Source organism: Xenopus laevis, chromosome 8L (assembly GCF_017654675.1).
Source record: "Xenopus laevis strain J_2021 chromosome 8L, Xenopus_laevis_v10.1, whole genome shotgun sequence".
Classification (NCBI taxonomy): Eukaryota; Metazoa; Chordata; class Amphibia; order Anura; family Pipidae; genus Xenopus; species Xenopus laevis.
In genome coordinates this window covers 1527462-1550412 of record NC_054385.1, presented here as the reverse complement: position 1 = coordinate 1550412, position 22951 = coordinate 1527462, and the positions used below count along the sequence as shown (strand labels likewise).

At 44.4% G+C, this 22951-nt stretch overlaps 1 long non-coding RNA gene across 1 annotated transcript in view; it reads left to right on the top strand.

Moving 5' to 3' along the window:
* The window catches only part of LOC108698119, a 79478-nt gene that overhangs the window by 48177 nt on the left and 8350 nt on the right, over positions 1 to 22951 (top strand). Inside the window, exon 6 of the long non-coding RNA XR_001932565.2 lies at positions 18396 to 18466. This is a non-coding gene — a long non-coding RNA (uncharacterized LOC108698119). The remainder of the gene's footprint in view (positions 1 to 18395; positions 18467 to 22951) is intronic.

Below are 22951 nucleotides of genomic sequence, written 5' to 3'. Positions count from 1 at the left end.
AGTGATCCCAATGTTATTAATAGGGAATAAAGATAAATATATAGGAAGGTCAGTGATCCCAATGTTATTAATAGGGAATAAAGATAAATATATAGGAAGGTCAGTGATCCCAATGTTATTAATAGGGAATAAAGATAAATATATAGGAAGGTCAGTGATCCCAATGTTATTAATAGGGAATAAAGATAAATATATAGGAAGGTCAGTGATCCCAATGTTATTAATAGGGAATAAAGATAAATATATAGGAAGGTCAGTGATCCCAATGTTATTAATAGCGAATAAAGATAAATATATAGGAAGGTCAGTGATCCCAATGTTATTAATAGGGAATAAAGATAAATATATAGGAAGGTCAGTGATCCCAATGTTATTAATAGGGAATAAAGATAAATATATAGGAAGGTCAGTGATCCCAATGTTATTAATAGGGAATACAGATAAATATATAGGAAGGTCAGTGATCCCAATGTTATTAATAGGGAATAAAGATAAATATATAGGAAGGTCAGTGATCCCAATGTTATTAATAGGGAATAAAGATAAATATATAGGAAGGTCAGTGATCCCAATGTTATTAATAGGGAATAAAGATAAATATATAGGAAGGTCAGTGATCCCAATGTTATTAATAGGGAATAAAGATAAATATATAGGAAGGCCAGTATTCTTTCCAGAAAAGGTGGCAACCCTAGTTGTAAGGTCACTGGGATAGGTTTTTTGTGAGTGGTCCCCCCCATGGTGCCGAATTTGTCGTCTCTGCTCTATGGCTCACTGTCTCTCGTTCTTCCTTATCTTCCTCGTTGCCCTTCCTTTGTTTCCATAAAATATTCCTGGGACGTGTCCGACAGATGCACCACACACCTCACTGAAAGCCAGACATCTGACCACCAATGCATATGCTTATAACCATATGTAAACAGAGAGGGTTCTAATAAAAGAGCAGCAGTTAATGTTATACATACAATATCCTGTGTTATATGGGGATTATGATTGATGGAGCTGGATAAAGGGAGCCCAGTAGGGAGTTATCATAACACCAGATCATATTGTAAGGCTCACGGATGCACCAGTAGCAAGAAAATGCTCCAGGGGCCTAAGAGCTGCGTAGGCCAAAGTCTCTCTTCATGCTATTTGAGGGGACTGCCTTTTTGCAGTTCTAGATGCTCCTAGAAGCCCAGCTAAGGTGAGATTTGAGGTGAACATTTATTTGCTGGATATTCTTGAAACTGTGTTTGAATGACTCCCAAATGATCAGTACCAACGGATACGACATTCTGTTTCTGCAACTTTAGCATTGTGCTCTTCCCTCCATGAGAGTCAGCCATGTTGCTTTGTCTGGTTGTTTCCTCCCTTTTCTGTTGCCAATTTCCTATTTTTTGCCCACTCTTGTGACTTTTAGACCCTACTGGAGTGTTAGACACAACTTATTAACTGCAGTGGGACCAGCCGGGGTGCAGTCCCTTCTTATTCTGAACGGCCGAAATGATTTTGTTGATTCTGTTTCCTTTATTCTGAAAACCAGAGAGAAAAGTTTTTCTCCCCCCCCGCCCCACCCCTTTATTTTCTGGTTGATTTCTCTTCCAAGGTTTCTCTCGTTATTACTGCTGATTAATAATCAAGCTTGCGGCTTTCTTTTCTTTCTTTCTCTCCCTCTCTCTCCAACCCACTAATTATCATGAAGGCCAATCAAGGAGTGTAATTATAGCCCAAGAAGAGAAAGCAGAGGGAATTTTGTGTGTGTAGGAAGGACAAGCTGAACATGAAAGTGGAAACTGAAATTCGGCAAATGGTGTGAGATGCAGATCAACAACAGATGGGGGGGACTATATCTTGAAGATCTGTAAGTGAAGAGGAAGAATGTCAAAAATATAATAATATACATCCTCCAATGATAATATTTTCTGGTCATGGTTTTGGGCACAGGGCCAATACTCACTTCAACCATAAAACCAGGTCAGCAGTCTTGACCTGGCACCTCTGCTATGTATATAAGAAGAGCTCCAATTACCTGCCACACAGTTGGTATGTGGAACCTTCTGAGTATGGCAGGCTTTCTTGTCCTTATTTCTTCGGGGGAATCAGGAATCAGCTTTGTGCCCCAATAATGAATTTACACTCCATTATGCACCTCAATTTATCTGATCAAGGTGAATAACGAAATCCATTCGTTATTGGATTGTCGGAAGAAGCAGTCACCAACAAATCTCCCCATGAATTTACCCTTCTGGAACAAGTCTTACTAAGGGTCAAAAACTAGGGATACATATAATCCAGGATTAGGTTCGGGATTTGGCCTTTTTCAACAGGATTCTAATTTGGTCAAATCCAAGTGGTTGGCTGAACCAAATACAAATCCAAAAAAATCACTAGACTTATCATATAAACAAGAAATTCAAAAAATTCTTAACTGTGTGCTGCGCACGTGGTTCTCTTCTCCCTTTTCCCCTAATCTACACATGCAAATTGGGGTTCAGATCCAAACGTTGGAGGCACAAGTTGACCAGTTGATGCTTGAAATAACTCCCTTCCTCTCCTACTAGCATCAGACGGTGGGAACAATGTGGTACTGGGAGTAGCATTACCACTTGGCCGGTAAAAATGATGGTTGATCTCAATGTTATTAATAGGGAAAAAAACATAAATATATAGGAAGGCCAGAATTTTTTTCCAGAAAAGGTGTTAACCCTAACTGGGAGCGATATCAACGATGGATAATTTGGACTGTGTTGACTCAGGAGCGGAGAGTTGTAGGCAACAGCTGAGGCTGAACTTCATAAATAAACAATTTCACACCTTTGCCGAGACTTCTCTCGTATTAATTGCTACCCACATGTATTAACGTTCCTATTCCGACTATGAAATTGCCACCATCTGTCTGTTCTCTGCACACACGGCGCAGTCATATTGAATCCCCCCATCCTTGTATTTGTATCCAACATCAGACCCCTCAACTACAAGTGGCCATTAACGACACCCCCATCCCAAGCCCACCATAACCTTTTCCTCACCCATCGCCATGTACAGGATTGTCTGGCAGCGAAGGAGTCAACAGCGGGACATGAGAATCCAATTTGCATTTTGATGATACATTTAATCAGGCAATCATTAAGCACTTAATTTAAAAGTGTTATACACACTTATTAAATAGAAATTATTAAGACACTGGTGTAATTGGTATCGAGTCTCGGGTTTCTGGAATAATTCAGACTTCATCAGCACCGAAGGGTTTTTTTTCCCCCCTCTTTACTGAACAACCTGATTAATGTTTGAACAACTAAGTCATTTTTGTAATTAAGATCAGATCGGGAAAGGTGCAGTTGTAAATAAAGGCGCCGTTTCCTAAGTCACTGAGCTGGGGTCACCCTTGCGCTTGTATTTTTCAATTGTTACTGCTTTATTGTTTAGGATGGATTTCGGTTGTGCGAGATGCATACCTGTATGGTTATAGAGGGCAAGGTATGGGCATCTTGGCTTGGAGATGCTGTACTGGGGGTCTCTGGTGGGACAGTGGAATGGAGCACCATCAGTTACCAACTGGAGATGATACATAACATAATATTTTTTCAACATCTTCTACCTATGACTTCATTAAGTCACATCATAACACGCCTTCCTTTTAAACAGGACTGCTGACTGCTAAGGTCAGATAGAGCCACCGATTTCAGAAGAGGCGTTCTGTTGGTTGCACCCCAATGGGCCTAATGTCGCTCCTAAATACATCCGAATAGCATTTTGGCGATCGGCTGTCCGTTGACGTATGGCTTCGGTCTCGCCATTAAATAGAACCGTCTCTCTGTCAGCCAAAGGCACTGTGTGTCCCTGTTTAGCAGTTATCTCTTCCTCTTCTGTAAAACAAGGGAATGTGTAATGAACGTTCCCTCTTAATGTTTATGGAAGTGCAAGCGCAGAGCTTTTTACAAGACTTTCATGGAATGCAGCTTTTTACATTCAGCTGGGAGGCTTAGCTTCTTCTTCACCCCATGTCTGCCATGGGTGCGGTGCCAGTTGGCGCAATGGACAGTGACCCAACAATGCTGATGAAATATGTGCGGCTTTAATTAAACGATAGAAAGAAAAGTTCTGGGATTCCAATAAAGTACCGTAAAAAGAAGAGGTGTGGCAGCCACAGACTTGAGTATATTCCCCTTTGGAAAGGGCGCCTTCCCACCCCAGGGCTTGCCTTAGATCCCCGGTGATGGCTTTATGGGTTTGCGTTTGCTTAGACAAATTCCATCTTACCCCCCAGACTGTGTTAATTGATTATTTAACCTTCCGCAGCGCTGTGTATACTGGCAGGGATCGGTACAGGCAGTGGAAGAATGTAAATGGGACAAGTTCCCCCCTGCTGGGTTTGAATTCGGAAGCCAAGTTTTCAGAAACCCGGTGTGCCAAAAACAACCTAATTTGCTATTTCATGCTGAATAAGCCTTGCAAAAGCTAATTTTAAGGATTGCACGCCCATGTTTGCCTTCATTAAATGGCTTATAGCTGGTCAGGTCGGGGACCCGCCAATTTGGAACATGATCTGGCAACCCCCCGCCCTCCCACACACTACACAGGTCTAAGTGTCATGGCCTTGGCACTGGCTTCTCTACTCAGACAAGAAGCCTGTTGGTTTGACTTCTAAAGGTCATTGAACACAGGATACTGTGCAGCACAGGGGCATCAATAATTCCACATCAGACATCTATAAAACTGTCTAATTACGAATGGCCACAGGGTTTTGCCATATCACTTGCCTCTGAGTTGGAATTCTAAGCAGACTGCTATAGTGCCCCCAGAGAAATGTCTTGCTGTGCCATAGAGTAGCCTTGTAATCAGAAGCCAGGAACTGGTCTCTGAATCGCTTTCATTCAGAGCAAATACCGTTTTAATATAAAAGCATAGTCCATTTTGGTATAACTGTACCTATCTGAGCTTCTCTCCTCACCACGGACATATTCTGATTGGCTACAGCTTGTTCATAGGCATAGGGAATGCGCTGAGGTAGGTCTGTTCATGTGAATGTTCCTTTTTCTGATTGGATACAGGTTTAGCTAACTATATAATTGAATAGGTCATAGGCATGTGAGTGTGCTAATCCTCTGATTGGCTACAAGTAAGTCTAGCCGTGTGATTAATCTTGTGCTCCGATTGGCTACAGATTGGAATGTTCCTGTACTCTGATTGGCTACAGGTAGGTCTAGCCATGTTATTGATCTTGTGCTCTAATTGGCTACAGGTAGGTCTAGCCGTGTTATTAATCTTGTGCTCCAATTGGCTACAGATTGGAATGTTCCTGTACTCTGGCTACAGGTAGGTCTAGATGTGTGATTGATCTTGTGCTCCAATTGGCTACAGATTGGAATGTTCCTGTACTCTGATTGGCTACAGGTAGGTCTAGATGCGTGATTGATCTTGTGCTCCAATTGGCTACAGATTGGAATGTTCCTGTACTCTGATTGGCTACAGGTAGGTCTAGATGCGTGATTGATCTTGTGCTCCAATTGGCTACAGATTGGAATGTTTCTGTACTCTGGCTGCAGGTAGGTCAAGATGTGTGATTGATCTTGTGCTCCAATTGGCTACAGATTGGCATGTTCCTCTGATTGGCTACAGGTAGGTCTAGACGTGTGATTGATCTTGTGCTCCAATTGGCTACAGATTGGAATGTTCCTGTACTCTGATTGGCTACAGGTAGGTCTAGATGTTTGATTGATCTTGTGCTCCAATTGGCTACAGATTGGAATGTTCCTGTACTCTGATTGGCTACAGGTAGGTCTTATTTATTTATTTTTTATATTCTAATGAGCTGATAAGGTTCAGTAAGGGGATAAGAGGAAGTTGGGTGGTTGGGAATGAAAAGACTGAGATTGGATACAGCTGATAATACACATACACTGGCCTTATTATTTAACAGAAACTTTCGGAACCCCCCCTTACAGAGCCCCATTCCGCCCCAGCCCCTCCTGCTCAGCCTCTCGCTCCATCACTTTCCCCTTTGATCCCCTTCTCCAGGCTTTCTCCTCTCTGTAAGGAAAGTGATGTTGCCTTAACAGCTTCTAAGGTCACTAATTGCACTGAACTGCCCCACTTGTGAGTGAAGTGGCTGAAGCATAAAGGAGAGCAGGAGATTAAAGGGAACATTTTATAGTGTTACATTGTATCCCTTTTATGATGGGGCGTTTGCTTAACAGTGGAAGAGACCCAGAAACCAATTTGGCTGAATTAGTAGAAAAAATAAATCCTGACTGGCCCTAATTGAAACATTTATTAAACACAGCGTTTGTTCTGTGCCAAAAATGTCTTCTAATTGAGGTGCGGAGAGGAAGAAAGTACTTGTATTTCTCTTCCTGTAAATATGTAAAAGCCTTTATACTGTACTTCTATGCATGTCTGTGTGTATTTATTCTATATACCCGCAAATAACCTGTAAACTGTATCCCTATAAACAGCTCTTAATGAAGTCATCATGCTCACAGAACTCTGTGATTTCTAATATCCTTATCATTTACAGTAGGGGGTACATTATCCCTTATAATACGAGTGATACTCAGAGTTCCCTGTATAACTCAGCCTGCAGCCTTGTGTCTTTATATGGTCACAGAACAACCCCTCAGTGACTTCTAATATCCTTATCATTTACAGTAGGGGGTACATTATCCCTTATAATACATGAGTGATACTCAGAGTTCCCTGTATAACTCAGCCTGCAGCCTTGTGCCTTTATATAGTCACAGAACAACCCCTCAGTGACTTCTAATATCCTTATCATTTACAGTAGGGGGTACATTATCCCTTATAATACACGAGTGATACTCAGAGTTCCCTGTATAACTCAGCCTGCAGCCTTGTGCCTTTATATGGTCACAGAACAACCCCTCAGTGGCTTCTAATATCCTTATCATTTACAGTAGGGGGTACATTATCCCTTATAATACATGAGTGATACTCAGAGTTCCCTGTATAACTCAGCCTGCAGCCTTGTGCCTTTATATGGTCACAGAACAACCCCTCAGTGACTTCTAATATCCTTATCATTTACAGTAGGGGGTACATTATCCCTTATAATACATGAGTGATACTCAGAGTTCCCTGTATAACTCAGCCTGCAGCCTTGTGCCTTTATATGGTCACAGAACAACCCCTCAGTGACTTCTAATATCCTTATCATTTACAGTAGGGGGTACATTATCCCTTATAATACATGAGCCCCTCAGTGACTTTTAATATCCTTATCATTTACAGTAGGGGGTACATTATCCCTTATAATACATGAGTGATACTCAGAGTTCCCTGTATAACTCCGCCTGCAGCCTTGTGCCTTTATATGGTCACAGAACAACCCCTCAGTGACTTCTAATATCCTTATCATTTACAGTAGGGGGTACATTATCCCTTATAATACATGAGCCCCTCAGTGGCTTCTAATATCCTTATCATTTACAGCAAGGGGTACACTATCCCTTACAATATTACATATAGATGGATGAAGTGAGCCAATGCAGATCTTTCAAGTATTTACAGTCTCTTCCCCTGAAGATTAAATTGCTATAGAAGATCCTGGCAGTTTGAAGAAACTAATTATGTAAAGTTGGGATAAATTAAATGAGAGGTCAAGGAATAAGTTGTGCCCTTTCCTAGGCGCCCCCAGCCTCCCCTTTCAGGCCCATATAAAAGATTGCTCTTCCTAACTGACATGCCATGGCTACTTACAGCCGACAAGTGCAGCGGCGCACATTAAATGCATTTCCCTCTTTTGACAGGATTTAAATCCCGCTCTGTCAGATCCCTGTCATTAGAACCAAGGCAAAACTAGCGGAAAATTACCACAAATTATATCTGTGTCAATTCGACAGCTCATTGTCAAAGCGTATTATTTGCACAGCCAGTGAAAGTGTCCGCTCCGAGGCCTCATTATCGCAACATCGCTGTCTCCATTAAAAGAATGCTTTAAATATGTTTCAATAAAAGGCACTAGTGAATGATATCGGTGAGTGTGTGTAAGAGTGAACGCGTGTACCGCAGCCCCCCACTTTGCTTTTCTTTACACCCAGCTAGCGGTGCAAGCTCTCCACTAAATCACATATCTTCATTGCTGTGAAGGGTGCCAGGGTTAGTCAGTGCAGCTGCTGGTAATGAGTTTAAATTGAAATTACATGGAGATTTCACTCTTAAATGGGTAAGATAATAAGAGGGATTTAAACACCGGCAGTGAAGTGCCTTCTTTAAGCTGCTTTGCGTTCTGTTAGGGAGAGTGGGAGACTAAGGGTGGGGAGAGAGTGGGAGACTGAGAGTGGGGTGGGGGGGTAGACAGGGAGACTGATGGGGGGTAGACAGGGAGACTGAGGGTTGGATGGGGGGTCGACAGGGAGACTGAGGGTGGGATGGGGGGCAGAGTGGGAGACTGAGGATAAGATGGTGGGTAGACAGAGAGACTGAGGTTAGTATGGGGGGGGGAGTGGGAGACTGAAGGTGGGGTGGGATGGGATGGAGAGGGGTAGACTGAGGGTGGGATGGGGGGGAGAGAGGGAGACTGAGGGTGGGGTGGGAAGTAGACAGGGAGACTGAGGTTGGGATGGGATGGGGGGAGAGGGGGAGACTGAGGGTGAGATGGGGGGTAGACAGGGAGATTGAGGATGGGGTGGGGGAGAGGCAGATAGTGGATAAGACACATAGGGATCAGCGCTGGATACAGGCTGCAGAAGTGATCAATACAAATAGACTTTGCTGCTATATGTATATAAGTTCTGTGGCAGTTTTATCCACTGAATTCTGTATAGAGATCCAAAAAGTGGGGGTGTGGGCTAGAATTTATGGTGTCAGATATCTTAGGGGTCTTCTAAATAAGTCAGAGCACATCCCAATGCAGGAGGCCATGGCTGTCCAGCTAAAGGACCTTCAACTTTTGTGCTGAAACCTCATGCCCCATGCACAGAGCCAGGTCTGTACAGAATGGGTTTGATGAGATGGGAACAACCTCATTGCACAGAGCCCTCAAACCAACTGAACCCCTGTGGGATGAACTGGAAACCCAACTGTGAAACCTCAACATTAGTGCCTAACCTCACCAATGCTCTTGGAACCCCAACTGTGACCCCCCACATCAGTGCCTAACCTCACTAATGCTCTTCTGGATGGAAGCAACTCCCCCCAACATCTAGTGGAACCCTTCCCAGAAGGGTTATACCCACCCCCTTTATATTAACTTATAAACAGAATATAATCCAAATGCCATTGATCAGTACATATTCCCAAAAATTTTTGGTCACCGCTAATGCTTAAAATTGTGGTGTTATTGATACTTCTGATATTCTGTTGGTTGCTAAAGGTTCCTCCCGCCAGCTTCCAATCTGTTTTTCTTCACAACCACTGAGAGGACTATGAGCTGAGTCTCTATGTTTTTCTTTTCATAAGAAAAGAAATTCCAAAGGCCCAGTTATCAATCAATAACCTTCTAATTGCAAAGTTGGCGGCGTTTGCTCTGAGACTCTTCTAACGTAATTCATTGTTTATGTTATCTTCCTTAAAAATAACCATTAAGCCCATCGGAGAGGGGGCCTCTTTGGAGGAAAGGCTTTTTGGGATTATGGGTTCTGAACGGAAGAGCCCAGCTATGGGCCCAGCAGCACAAAAAAGCCTGCTGTGTTTTGGTAACAGGAGATAAGATAGATAAGGAAATGTCTCGGCCTCAGGCTAAGCCTGTTTATACCCACATTTTGCGATGCTGTGTTTTGAAGGCGCCTCCATATGCTAGAAAGTTGAATGCAATTCTAACACTTGATTTATGCTTTCGGGATTTCTTTTGATTAAATATCGGCTGAACCAAAAATCCAGTTCTGAAGAACTCAAAAAGAAGATTTATGAAACGCATCACCGGTTTTCGAACCCCAAGACTGTGGAGATATCCTGTATGTGATGCTTGCCTTGTATTCTGCCCCTGTGCTGTCCCCCAAAACTGAATAGGGACCCTTGCTTGGTCTATCTGACCTATCTGAATTGTGCACTTCCGCTCCAGTGCTGCCCCCTAGGTCCTGACTTGTATGAGAGGTACAAGGGCATTTATCAGTCTTCTGCTGAAACCTCCAGACTTGGGCCCTGCACTCTACCTTTGGTCATTAGAGGATTACTAACAAGATGCCCAGGCTGCCTTTCTGACTCTACAGTGCAGAGAAGCTAAGGCTAGTGCCCCCACATTCTTCTTTTGCCAAGAAATAATGTCAGATCAACTACCAACCCATTAAGAATCCAACATGACCAGTGAATGGATCACTTGGACATTGTAAAGAAAGGCGTTCTGATTCGGCATTGATCCCCAACCAGTGGCTTGCAAGCTATATATTGCTTACTAACCTTGGGTGTTGCTCCCATTGGCCTCAAAGCAGGTGCTTATTTTTTAAATACAGAATTGGAGGCTTTTAAATTTCAGAATTGGAGGCATGTTTTGGTTGCATAGAAACCAGGTTTCTATTTGGCACCCGGAGGAAATTTTTCATGCTTGTATATGTGTTACTCACTAAAACTTTTTACATTTGAAAGTTAAGGATCGAGTCATTGGGGCACAGTTGTAGGCCTCGGAATGACAGTGCCATTCTCAAACTGTGGCTCCTTCCAGGTATAAATATAACTGTATCATTTAACTCGAACATGAGCCACCACAGGTCCATTCCAGGCTGCCTTCTTCTTCCTCCGAGTGAATGAAGTTCACACCATGGGGAGCCCTCAAGGCATCCGTCTCAGCAAGGAGAAGGTTACTCCATAGTATTGGACATGTTTCATCCTTGATTCAAACCAGATTGTTATGACTATAAACAAAGCAAGGACAGGCAGCATGCCGCGTCTTATCCTTTCTTCTTCTCTGTTTAGTAAGAGCTGCAACCCGGGATTGGTGATTTAAAGCAGATCCACGTAATCCGTCACCCAGGACACTGAGCTGCTGGCCAAATGGCATATAGACAGGGATACACTGATCCCCTCTGAGTTATTATTGAGAGCTGAGAACCGGAGAGATGGTGCCTAAATCGTTCCCGTGCTGCACATATTCTATAGGAATATTGTCTTTGAAAGGCCTTAAATTTTATATACTGTAGTACTGTCTTCTGGGTAGGGGACTGAAGTAGACCAGATCATTGTTCATAGGGTGATCCATGCAAGTTATGGCACCTACAGAGATGTTGATATTCAAGTCAAGCATTGGGTAGGAATGACAGCATCCAGGTGAAGGAGCAGGGAGTCTTTGAGGCAAACAGTGGATGGGGCTAGAACCATCTGATGACATGTTGCAAAACTCTTTACTGGTACTGGTCTTTACTGGTTCTTGTAGAACCAAGATTAGTAGAGAGCCGAGGGCTTCATTGATAGAAGGTTGGTACCATTGTGCTTTGAGGAGATATGATTTATAAGTATTATTATGTATAATTTAGGATCTGTCATGGCAAGGGGAACACTGGACCAACCAGGGGACAGGTTGTAGATGTAACAGTGATGGTTGCTGTAGAAAAACAGGGAATCTGGTGGGAATTTGGACTGTGAAGGTACCGATGGAGGAATCTCATTTTCCTTGAGGGAGCAGGATCTCTGTTACAATCCTGCATCCATACATAATAGCAGGTCTGAGCGAATAATCTCAAGGGGTGCCTTTATATAGACGGTCAACACTACAAGGTGTCTTGGGCACATACCTTGAGACACCATACAGATCCCATTTACCACAAGATCAGGTTTAAGTCTTATGTGCTTCCATGTCATTTCATCAAGATAACAGGCAATATGTCAGTGTATGGCTTAGACTGCCTGTAAGATATCAGTCTTACTGCACAGGTGAATGAAGAAGCCTGCCTACCAAATCTTAAAGGTAAATTTTCACTTAACACCATTTTTTTTTTTTTAAATCACTGGCCACCAATGCCTTTTTTTTACATTTCTGGAGGGACATCTGACACCAATGTTTTTTTTCATTTAATGGAGGGTATGTTTATATGTGGCATTTCTGACTATAGTCTACTATTTTTTTTGGGTGATATCCACTTCATTAGTAGGGGGCTAGTGGGAACTATCCATTGGCCTGACGAATCAAAATGTGGCATTCTTTTTGGAAGTCATAGACATCACATCCAGGCTAAAGAAGAGAAGGACCACCCGACTTGCTATCAGACACAAAAGCCAGCTGCATCAAATGCATAGAACAAACAGGGGTCATTACAATAATAAATACAAATAAATACAACGCACAGTTGCATTAAAGAGCAAAGTATTAAAGATACAAGATGATGGCGATCCCTGCCCCATAGAGCTTGCAATCTAAGTATATTAGTGTCCATGGGGAGCTGGCACATCTCTGATTGTATGGGGGTGAATTAGTGCACATGGCATGGGGAGCTGACTGTAAGAGCTCAACCCAAACTTGCTAGTGACAAGTTCAAAAATAGCAAACAGAGCAGATATTTTTCAGAAAACAATAGAATTTCTTAGTTCTAGCATTTGATCTTTTGCCTCTGTTCTGTGCAATTAAATATAGGATTTCATTGATTTGCAAAACATCCCATTCTCTTCTTAGCATCCCATCTTTTTTGGCAACAGGATTGTTATATATATATATATATATTTGTGTGCTAGACTGAAGAACTTACACTTGTCTATGGCTGGCTTATTATATGTCGCTCTGGCTGGGTCTGCCCTTGATTTATGTCTGAGAAGAGAGATATGTAGCTATGAATATCCATGGCTTCCCAAAAATGGGGGAAGGCATCCTTCCCCGTAACCTTTAGAAGACAATTGGAGGGCACAGAGGGCTTGTGGGGTGGCAGTCGCTCTACCTGTCAGTGGTGGGTCACCTGGTAAGTCAAACAAAAGGCTGCCCCCTGTCACTAGCAGTGAATGATAAAGGTTAGTGCTGATTGTGACTGGCACAGCTCCATCATCTCTCACTCTTTATTCCCAAATCCACCTTCCTTCCAATGGAAGCACATCTTTTGTACCAAGAGGCTACCAATCACACGGTCCCACCCGTGGGCATCTCTTGGGTGCAGCTAGGACACTGACAGTTGCTGTGAAGGCACAAAGGTTACAGTGGAGAAGCATATTTTACATGCAGGGCCTAGAGGGCCAGTGGTATGGGTAGATAATGCCTTAGAGGGGTCACTAAGGTACCAGCTTTGCCTCCATTATATTGACATACTGCACCCTTATGATGCACTTTATTGAGCTCAGAGCCAACGTGGTTTAAACGTACACTGTACCCAGTCTCTTTCATTGGGAGGACTTGTTCCCTTCCCAATAGATTCCTTTGTCCTCTTTCCCAAAGCTTCCAGACATATTGTACTGGCAAAAGGGCATCTGGTTCCCAGGGAGGCCTGTCACATGACTAGGTGGGGTCATAGGTCACCATTTGTCTTGTGCCGATAAGGGTTTGTATCCTAAAGGCCACCTTTTATTATGGGAGCTGAATATTGGCTACTGAATAACAACCTTTCCTCAGAGACGAGCCCATTGTACAGAGCTACGGAATGTGTCAGTGACTGATAACTCAACCATAGGAACCAGTCCGGCTGAGCCCATTGTCAGAGGGAATGGGACCAAAGAGTTGCCCCCTGAGAGCCTGCTCCTCTAGGTGATACCAACTGCAACAGCGTCTGTGAATAAAACCGTGCTGATAAGTGAGCTACAATGGAGACTGCACTGACCGCGATGATATATAATATTCACTTTATACCTATAGATGGACTTATTTATATAAGCACAGGAAAGTCTCCACTTCCAACCACTTTATATTACAGAATATACCCCTAAGGATATTAGAAGTCACTGAGGGGTTGTTCTGTGACCATATAAAGGCACAAGGATGCAGGCTGAGTTATACAGGGAACTCTGAGTATCACTCATGTATTATAAGGGATAATGTACCCCCTACTGTAAATGATAAGGATATTAGAAGTCACTGAGGGGTTGTTCTGTGACCATATAAAGGCACAAGGATGCAGGCTGAGTTATACAGGGAACTCTGAGTATCACTCATGTATTATAAGGGATAATGTACCCCCTACTGTAAATTATAAGGATATTAGAAGTCACTGAGGGGTTGTTCTGTGACCATATAAAGGGACAAGACTGCAGGCTGAGTTATACAGGGAACTCTGAGTATCACTCATGTATTATAAGGGATAATGTACCCCCTACTGTAAATGATAAGGATATTAGAAGTCACTGAGGGGTTGTTCTGTGACCATATAAAGGGACAAGACTGCAGGCTGAGTTATACAGGGAACTCTGAGTATCACTCATGTATTATAAGGGATAATGTACCCCCTACTGTAAATGATAAGGATATTAGAAGTCATTCTGAGACACTTGTCATTGTTAGGGTGCTAGTGTCCCATAGGCATGGTTATTGAATGTCTCAGGGGAGAAGGGATCCAGTTGTAGAAAGACATATCTGAATACAGGGAAGAGCAGCTGATTGGATTAGCAGTAGATTCCCATGTGTTGGTGGCAGAGAGGCACAGCATGGTAGTATCACTGTCAGACTCAGGTTTCCAGCTGGCACAGCCGTAACATTTTGGGAAGCTCTCAGGATCATTATTTGGGCAGAGTCCATCAGCCTCGGGACAAATGCCAAGTTGTAGAATTTAAAAAAGAAACATAATCGTTATTTAAAGGGGAACTGTTACATCTGATATATAATTTTCCATATAGTTTACTAAATAGGTTATTAAGGTGCACTCTCATGCCATGAGGTTTGAGCCAGTTTGGCCTTTATTAAACACTGGGCAGATGATGTGACACACGTCCCACATACGTGGATCCTTGTCCAGGTAACTGGGCAATTAACGATGGCTAACTTGGATGTTGCTGGACTACACCTCCCAGAATTCCTTAACATATAATAAAGGGCTAATGCAGTTGAGCCCATGTAAGAAGCAGTCCCTGATTTGAGAGATTCCATTATTTGAGAGTTGCCATTACGCATTTTCCATGGCCATTTATAAGGTAATATTTAGATGCCAATGGAAGTGCTGGAAATAGTGTAATGAATAGTAATGGCTTTTCCTTGTCGCCCGGTCCCCTGGCACCAAATCCATTAGCTCTTCTGTGGCACAATCTCAGCCTCTGACGGGAACTTCTCTCAGCTGCACGGAAACCCCGGCCACTTAAGGACTCTGGGCAAACGGGTGCCCATCTGACTCTCATTCACTTTGGAAATATAAAAGAACCGATTGTACTCGAATTGTACAACAACTTCCATAAACTGTACGAATTTCAGTTGGCCGAGCACTTCAAAATCTTGCTGGAAATGCATAAATGCTGCACTCACTACCCTCTAATAGCACCAACCCTAGTGCCACTAATTGGTGCCAATCTGTTTAATTAGGAATATCCAGGATTGCTAGGAAGTGTTTCTGACACCAAATGTTGTGTGATATGCAGCCAGCTTGGGTGGGGGGGCTCAGGTACAGTCATGATTTCAATTCACAGCTTTAACCCCTTCTTTCCCAATGTACCCTGCCTTTCAAGCCTGAGAATCTACAAACCTGCCATAGTTTTTACAGAGGGTATCAGATAGGATCTGTGCAGCCACTGGGACAGAATGTTCTGTTATACAGATAGCTAGAATCTCAGCTGCCATAAAGCAGGACAGGACTGCTGCTTACAATGGGATCAGATAGGATCTGTGCAGCCACTGGGACAGAATGTTCTGTTATACAGATAGCTAGAATCTCAGCTGCCATAAAGCAGGACAGGACTGCTGCTTACAATGGGGGATCAGATAGGATCTGTGCAGCCACTGGGACAGAATGTTCTGTTATACAGATAGCTAGAATCTCAGCTGCCATAAAGCAGGACAGGACTGCTGCTTACAATGGGGATCAGATAGGATCTGTGCAGCCACTGGGACAGAATGTTCTGTTATACAGATAGCTAGAATCTCAGCTGCCATAAAGCAGGACAGGACTGCTGCTTACAATGGGGATCAGATAGGATCTGTACAGCCACTGGGACATAATGTTCTGTTATACAGATAGCTAGAATCTCAGCTGCCATAAAGCAGGACAGGACTGCTGCTTACAATGGGGATCAGATAGGATCTGTGCAGCCACTGGGACAGAATGCTCTGTTATACAGATAGCTAGAATCTCAGCTGCCATAAAGCAGGACAGGACTGCTGCTTACAATGGGGATCAGATAGGATCTGTGCCACCTCAGGGTATATAGTGTGTTCTGCTTCTTTTAGCTCAGTGTGAGCTGCCATAGCGCTGTGCATAGGAGAGACTAGCAATGGCGTTAGTGTAAGATGAACCCCTAAAAGAGTTAAGCAGAACGCAGCACTAGGGGAAGCGGAAGAGCTAATAAAACGAAGGCTGGAGACTGACCGATTCCCTTTACAAGCTCATTAGAGCGGCAGTGATTATTCGGGGTCCATTAGGTAGAAGGCAGGGCAGTCAGGCAGAAGGAAGGCATCTATATTCACTCGGGGGGGAGGTTATTATATTTATTCGCACACTTAATGGATTAATTAAAGGAACTCTGGCCGGATCAAGCTGTGAAAGCCAAACTATGAGTCAATTAGTCATATTGTGTGTGACTCCCACCCAGTGGCTGCCGGCCCAGAGAGCCCCTTGTTTAGACTGAGTCTGAGAGCGCACGGAGGAGGCAGAGACAGCGCAGCTCCCAAACAGGCCCCTGCTCCTTCTGTATGGGAAACCCCTACTGTTTACTGGCTTTTTTGGGTTGGGTCATGCTTCAATTCATGGTACGACAGAATGGGAGACTGTCCTTGGGCCCCAGACAGTACTGGGGCCAATATTATGTTGTTTAACAACTGTAGGTAGAAGGTTGGACATCCTTAATTCAAACACAGCCTCCTCATTTCTCCCTGTATTGCCAGCAGCCTACTGTGGAAATGGGGGTAGATACTATCATGTTATAGGAACTGAAGCTCTGTCCAGGTCTGGAGGGGTTAAAGGGCTGCCCAGATGGGAGAGATTTTGCTTAATGGCCGCCCGACTCTTGTTTCTTTTGGATCCCCGCAGCCCCCTGGCTTTGCTTTTTAGGCTAAAGTTGTGCTGTTTATCTTCCAAACTGGGGTCAGCGATATTCTTATAAATACAGCTGTGCGTCTGTCCCGCCTCCCCACCACCAGCCCCTTCGACTTCTCCCATTAACCCCCTTTCCTCCCTTTGGCAGCGCCCAATAGTGTTTCATGGACAGCAGCTCTGTAACAACATCTCATATACGTATTCCTAATTGTAATACTCTCTGCCCCTCCCCTTTTAAGCTTCCATTGTGTTCTGGTTCCTCCCACTGCCTGAGTCGCAGACTCAATGTCCTTTTTGTAAGTTGGCATCATTGTTCTGTTCCACTGCCTGGCCTTAAGCAGTAAGATGGGTCAGTAACTACAGAAACCAGTAGGGGAAGGAAATGAAGTATGGACACAGTGCTCTTCTGAGCAGGAAGTGAATGGAAAGTCATTCTGTGCAAAGCAACATTTACTCCTGGTTTGATCCAGTAACGATACAAATCAGGAGACAGGGGGGGGGGCTTACTGTATGATAACGAGTCTGTTAATGGGTTAATTCGTTTCTGGGTTTGATGTGTCACTGACATGAGATTGGCGCAACAGCTGGCGCTCCCCACGCCCGGCCCGACCAGCTGGGATGGCAGCTGCAGTGTTCCTCAGAATACAGGAGCTAACGAGGGCGATTGTCCGACTCGCTAATTATACCCTGCGTATCCGTTACACTGAGGAATCTCCTCTCCACTAATTACTCATGTTTTGCTCTTCACTATCATGTACATGGGGCAATTACCAGCGTCTGCCCCCACTTCACCTTTCCCCATGCGCCGTCCGAACTCAAAGCCCAAACTGTGCACCTGCATTTTTGTATTGTTGTCCTTCCCTTTGTAACGCACACAACCTTCCTGAATTAAAATAGACAGATAGTACAAACTGAAGGTCGGCCATCTTGTTCTCCTTCACTTCTGGGATTAGCCTGTGATTGGCTAACCGAGTGTGCCCAAAACATTCCATGATATGAGTGGGAGCTGCTATATAGGTTGTTGCTTCCTACACTGGCTGTAACTCGGGGTGGGGGGGGGGCAGTGGGCCTGAATGGAATGTTGGCGCATCTCATATTAAGGAAAAACCTCAGTAAATCTGATCTAGAATTAATTTAGTGTCAGTGTAAACATAATCACAATAGGCCCCTGATTGGCTCTCCCACGGGGCCCCTGTCACTCACCAGTTGCAAACATTAGCAGGCCACACACACTGAATAACATCTGCAGGGCAGTTAGGGAATCCCCCCCCGAGTGTGGGTACCAGTGACCCCAGGCACATCAATACATATTCATATATATATATATATATATATATATACTCTATGTACTGTGGCATAAATATTGTTTCTTTATTTTAGGAACCTGCCCCCCTCACTGTGTTTGGAAACCAGCATGGTAGCATACGTATCACATGTATTATATGCAAGAGGTAAGGCACTTTCTTCCTTTGCACCCCTTAAATAACACCTTGTACCCCCTTTCCATTATTGTTATCATGGCCCCATTCTGATGCTGTTAGCCCTCCCCATCCCACCCCATTTTGGATTGTGGCCTCCTTAAAGATCTAACTGCCATTTCCGTGGGAGCCACCTTACCCAAGGGGGAATAAAGGGGAAATGTGATCTTCTATTGCCTGCCTGGGGGTTGCCCTCTTACCCCTCTCTGGTTTCACAGGGGTGCAACTTGGTGCTTGTTCCCCAAATGGTTAGTTATACAGTAAATCCACCCCCATTCCCCACTTACACCCCTCCCCGTGTGGCTCATTAGCAACGGTGCTGAAACCCACATATGTTCCTAATTAATAAGTGCTAATGAAGCCACGTGTTCCTGTGATACAGGGAGAGGGTGCTGCCATACTGATACCATTGCACCCACATACAGGAAGCCCTAAAGCCGGTGGGCCCCTCAAGAATAACCTCCAAGGCTCCAGCAGCCAATAGGAAACTGTTGCCTTGCGCAGGCCTACGGCAGCCATGTTTTGGAGGTAGGAGAGTCTTGTAAATACAAGTTCTGGTGTCACCATAGAAACAAAACAATTTGGCTTTTGTTTGCACATCCTGCCGCAATAAACCCCCCCCCTGGGCAAATGGGCCTCTGTTCGCTAATTTGTGTAAAGCAATTAGACTGCAATCACTGCACGGCGACACAGACGCACAATCCTAATTAGCAACCATCGCTCTCTCTTTCCCCCACAAACTAATGTGCAACGTTGTCGCTTTAAGGCTAATTGACTCTTGAGAACTTCTATCCAGAGGAAAACTTCCCCTTTATTAAAGGACCCACAGCAATCAGTCAGGGGATGCTCTTAAAGGGATATTCACTTTAAACTGCAGGTTCAGCAGCGGGTCACGTGATGTAGACGTTATTGCCTTGGGTACTTGTACCTGTGTCCATGCCCCAGCTCTGTCCCTTTTGGGTCACCATAGTTTCCTGATGCCTATGCAAATGCCTGGGGGGGGGCAGCATGGCAAGAGGGCTGGCGAGTTATAACTTCTTCCCTGATGCAAGTACATTCTATAGAGCACACATTAGGGTTTATCTGACCGTTAAACTGTAATAAATAAAGCTCAGGCTTCCAGGGACCCCCCTTTACTCAACTATAGGCTCACTATCAGCAAAGTCTCGGGTGATTAAATACACATAATAATCTGAGCCAGTGATACAGCCTTGAGATCAGTAGGGAAGCAAAGGAGATAAGGGCTTGGCAGCCGCTGCCTCTATATCTTGTGTGCAAGCCACATGGTCGCCCCGTCCCTTCCGCTCTGCACAAAAGCCCTTTCTAACTCAGCTTCACAGGCCAATGGGGTTATCACACAGCTAATATGCTGACACTGTCTGTTCTGCCTTCTGCCCCCTAATATCAACGTTTCACAATTATATCATTTTTTGTGTTGGGATCTATATTGCTCAATTCAGCAGGAACAGTCCCCTAAGTTTGCTCATAGTCTGTACAGAGAGATCCCATAAAACTATGGCACATAGGTATTCCCTGTACTAAGCACAATTCAGCAGGAACAGCCCCTAAGTTTGCTCATAGTCTGTACAGAGAGATCCTATAAAACTATGGCAGCATAGGTATTCCCCTGTACTAAGCACAATTCAGCAGGAACAGTCCCCTAAGTTTGCTCATAGTCTGTACAGAGAGATCCCATAAAACTATGGCAGCATAGGTATTCCCAGTACTAAGCACAATTCAGCAGGAACAGTCCCTAAGTTTGCTCATAGTCTGTACAGAGAGATCCCATAAAACTATGGCAGCATAGGTATTCCCTGTACTAAGCACAATTCAGCAGGAACAGTCCCCTAAGTTTGCTCATAGTCTGTACAGAGAGATCCCATAAAACTATGGCAGCATAGGTATTCCCTGTACTAAGCACAATTCAGCAGGAACAGCACCCTAAGTTTGCTCATAGTCTGTACAGAGAGATCCCATAAAACTATGGCAGCATAGGTATTCTCTGTACTAAGCACAATTCAGCAGGAACAGCCCCTTAGTTTGCTCATAGTCTGTACATTTCTATCTGTACATGTATATTTCTGATAGAGGTTATACTTCCTCTATAAAATGCCCGGCGGGCAGGTATCTCTTGACTGGGCGCTGAGAGGGATGTTAAGTGTTAATGGCATGAAGATGGGGGTCTCAGTCTCTATTTATTTAGCCCCATATTCTGATTTCTCCCTCTCTGAGTATTTATCCTGGGCCGTGCAGAATTAAACAGATTATGTGGGACATTAATTTCCTTGTGTAAGCTGGATAAAAGCTTGCCTGTTGGAGGGCTGCCGGCTCTCTCTGCCTTTGGGTGGTCTCACGTTTAATGGGCTCTTTACCTGGCACAGCTAACTAAGCAGCGCTGTTGTGAGGTTTGGCCTATGTCCTCCAAGTTATTCTCTAAGTGAGTGTCTAAGAACCAAAGCCCCCCCAACAGCATCACTTCAGGGGGGAATAATGCGCCTGTGGGTTCCACTTTTGGGTGGGGGAATTACACCCACCTAACCCTCTGACTAAGGGACCGACTCCAGATACAATATAGCAGAATTTCAGACCTGACATGGCCCATAGCTGTGATAGTTTTGAAACATTTCTATGCCCAGGAACCTTTATCCTATTGATCCAAGACTACTGAAACGAGAGCTGGAAACAAAGGTTGGGTTAGCAACTGATGTCTCTTTCAGCAGGGAACTAGGGTATTTCACATGGTCCTGGTGCAGTAATACGGTGACTCATTTAACCCTCAAAGGGGCATTTTGGGCAACTGTGCCGGACTGTATTATGGATTTTGCACCGTGCTGAATGGGCAGTACTTTGGCTGAATCTAGTCTGGCACCTCCAGCTCTCGTGACTTGATGGTATTCAGGGTCAGACTGGCCTACTAGAGTACCAGAGGGTCCCCTGGTGAGTCCAGGCCTTAGTGGGCCCAATCCTAGGACAATTCCCGTCCATCCTTTTTTCCGCCCATGTTTCCCTTAGAAAGCCCTGCTCTGGATCCCCTACTCCTTGTTTGTTGGATGAAAGTGAACAATTCTCTGGCCAAGACCTCATTAAGTTTGGAGACCCCACAGCTCTATGAAATAACTTTCTCACGTCGCCTCTCGTGCTTTCATAAGTGTTTGCTCAGCAGTCGCTCTTGAACATTACAGATAAATAGAGTTCAGGTTGGCATTGGCTTCTAGCTGTGGCCTGATGCGTTGATACCACCATCAGTGAGCAATTAAAGCCCCGGAGGTCTCACTTGGACACGTTCCCTCTTTCTCTTCAGTGGCTCAGAGTTTGGCCGGGAGACCAGTTTATTTTCCAGGGTTTCTGCTGAGCAAAGGCCCTCCTTTATTGCCCTCAAACCACTACTAACGTGGAAAATAAAGTTTCCTGAGCGCTTGTGGCGGCGGCGAGTCTGCACAAGATGTTTGCACAGGATTTGCTTTGTTGGGGAACGTCGGACTGACACCTCTACCAGGAAAGGCTGAGAGTTATAGCACTGGATTGCCCCATTGTGCAGTTGGCACAGGCCAAGGACAGGCTAATCAGATACCAGACCCACTGGGGCAGATGGGTGGATACCTCTTGGCATGTATAGAAGGAAAGACAAGCTTGAATAGGACAAAGTTGAATGGTTATTATTGACCATTGGTACTCATGCTATTCTCTTCTACATCCACAACTTGAGATACAACTGAAGAGCATTTGATGAACAATAGGACCTTGCATGTAAAGAATCATCTTGGTAACTGAAATGTCGGCAAATGGTTACACGGCACTGGTGTTTCTCTTGCCACGAGCTTTCACTTTATTGCTTTCCTGCTGGAGATCAGAACCGTTCCAAACCCACACAAGTGACCCGAGTTCAGCTGGCCGCTCGGCTGAGCATGGGGGAAGTGTCTTGGAGAGAAGCCACAGGTCTCACACCTCCCTCTGTGTGGCCCTCAACCATTTCCATAAGCCAGAACAAATTCTCTGTAGTGCATGTGGCACCGAGCCCTCAATTCCATGTGAGCGACGTGCAGCTCCAGGCATGGGTCTGCCTAAATGTGGGGGCAATAAAATCAGCTTGAAACATATATCAAAGGTTCCCCAGACTTGACCTTTAGCTATAACTGAACTACTGCTTCAAAAAGAAGTTCTAGTTGAACAACTGGGGATCAAATGTCATTGCCCCACATTCATATGCCCCAAACTCAGGAGCCCTGCAGGCAGGCTGTGAGGGAGTTGTGCGTATTCCTAGCCCAAATACAGATTATTGGCATGGATCTCCGGCACACATCTCTCTGTGTATGTAAGGGGAAACAAACTGGTTTTCCAGCCAATCTCCAAGCCCTTCCAGACTTCCTTCCAAAAGCAGGCGACAGATAACGGATTACTAATGTCTGCACCCCAGCATCCCCCCGGCCACAAACAGAGAGCGCCGTTATGAGTTCCCCT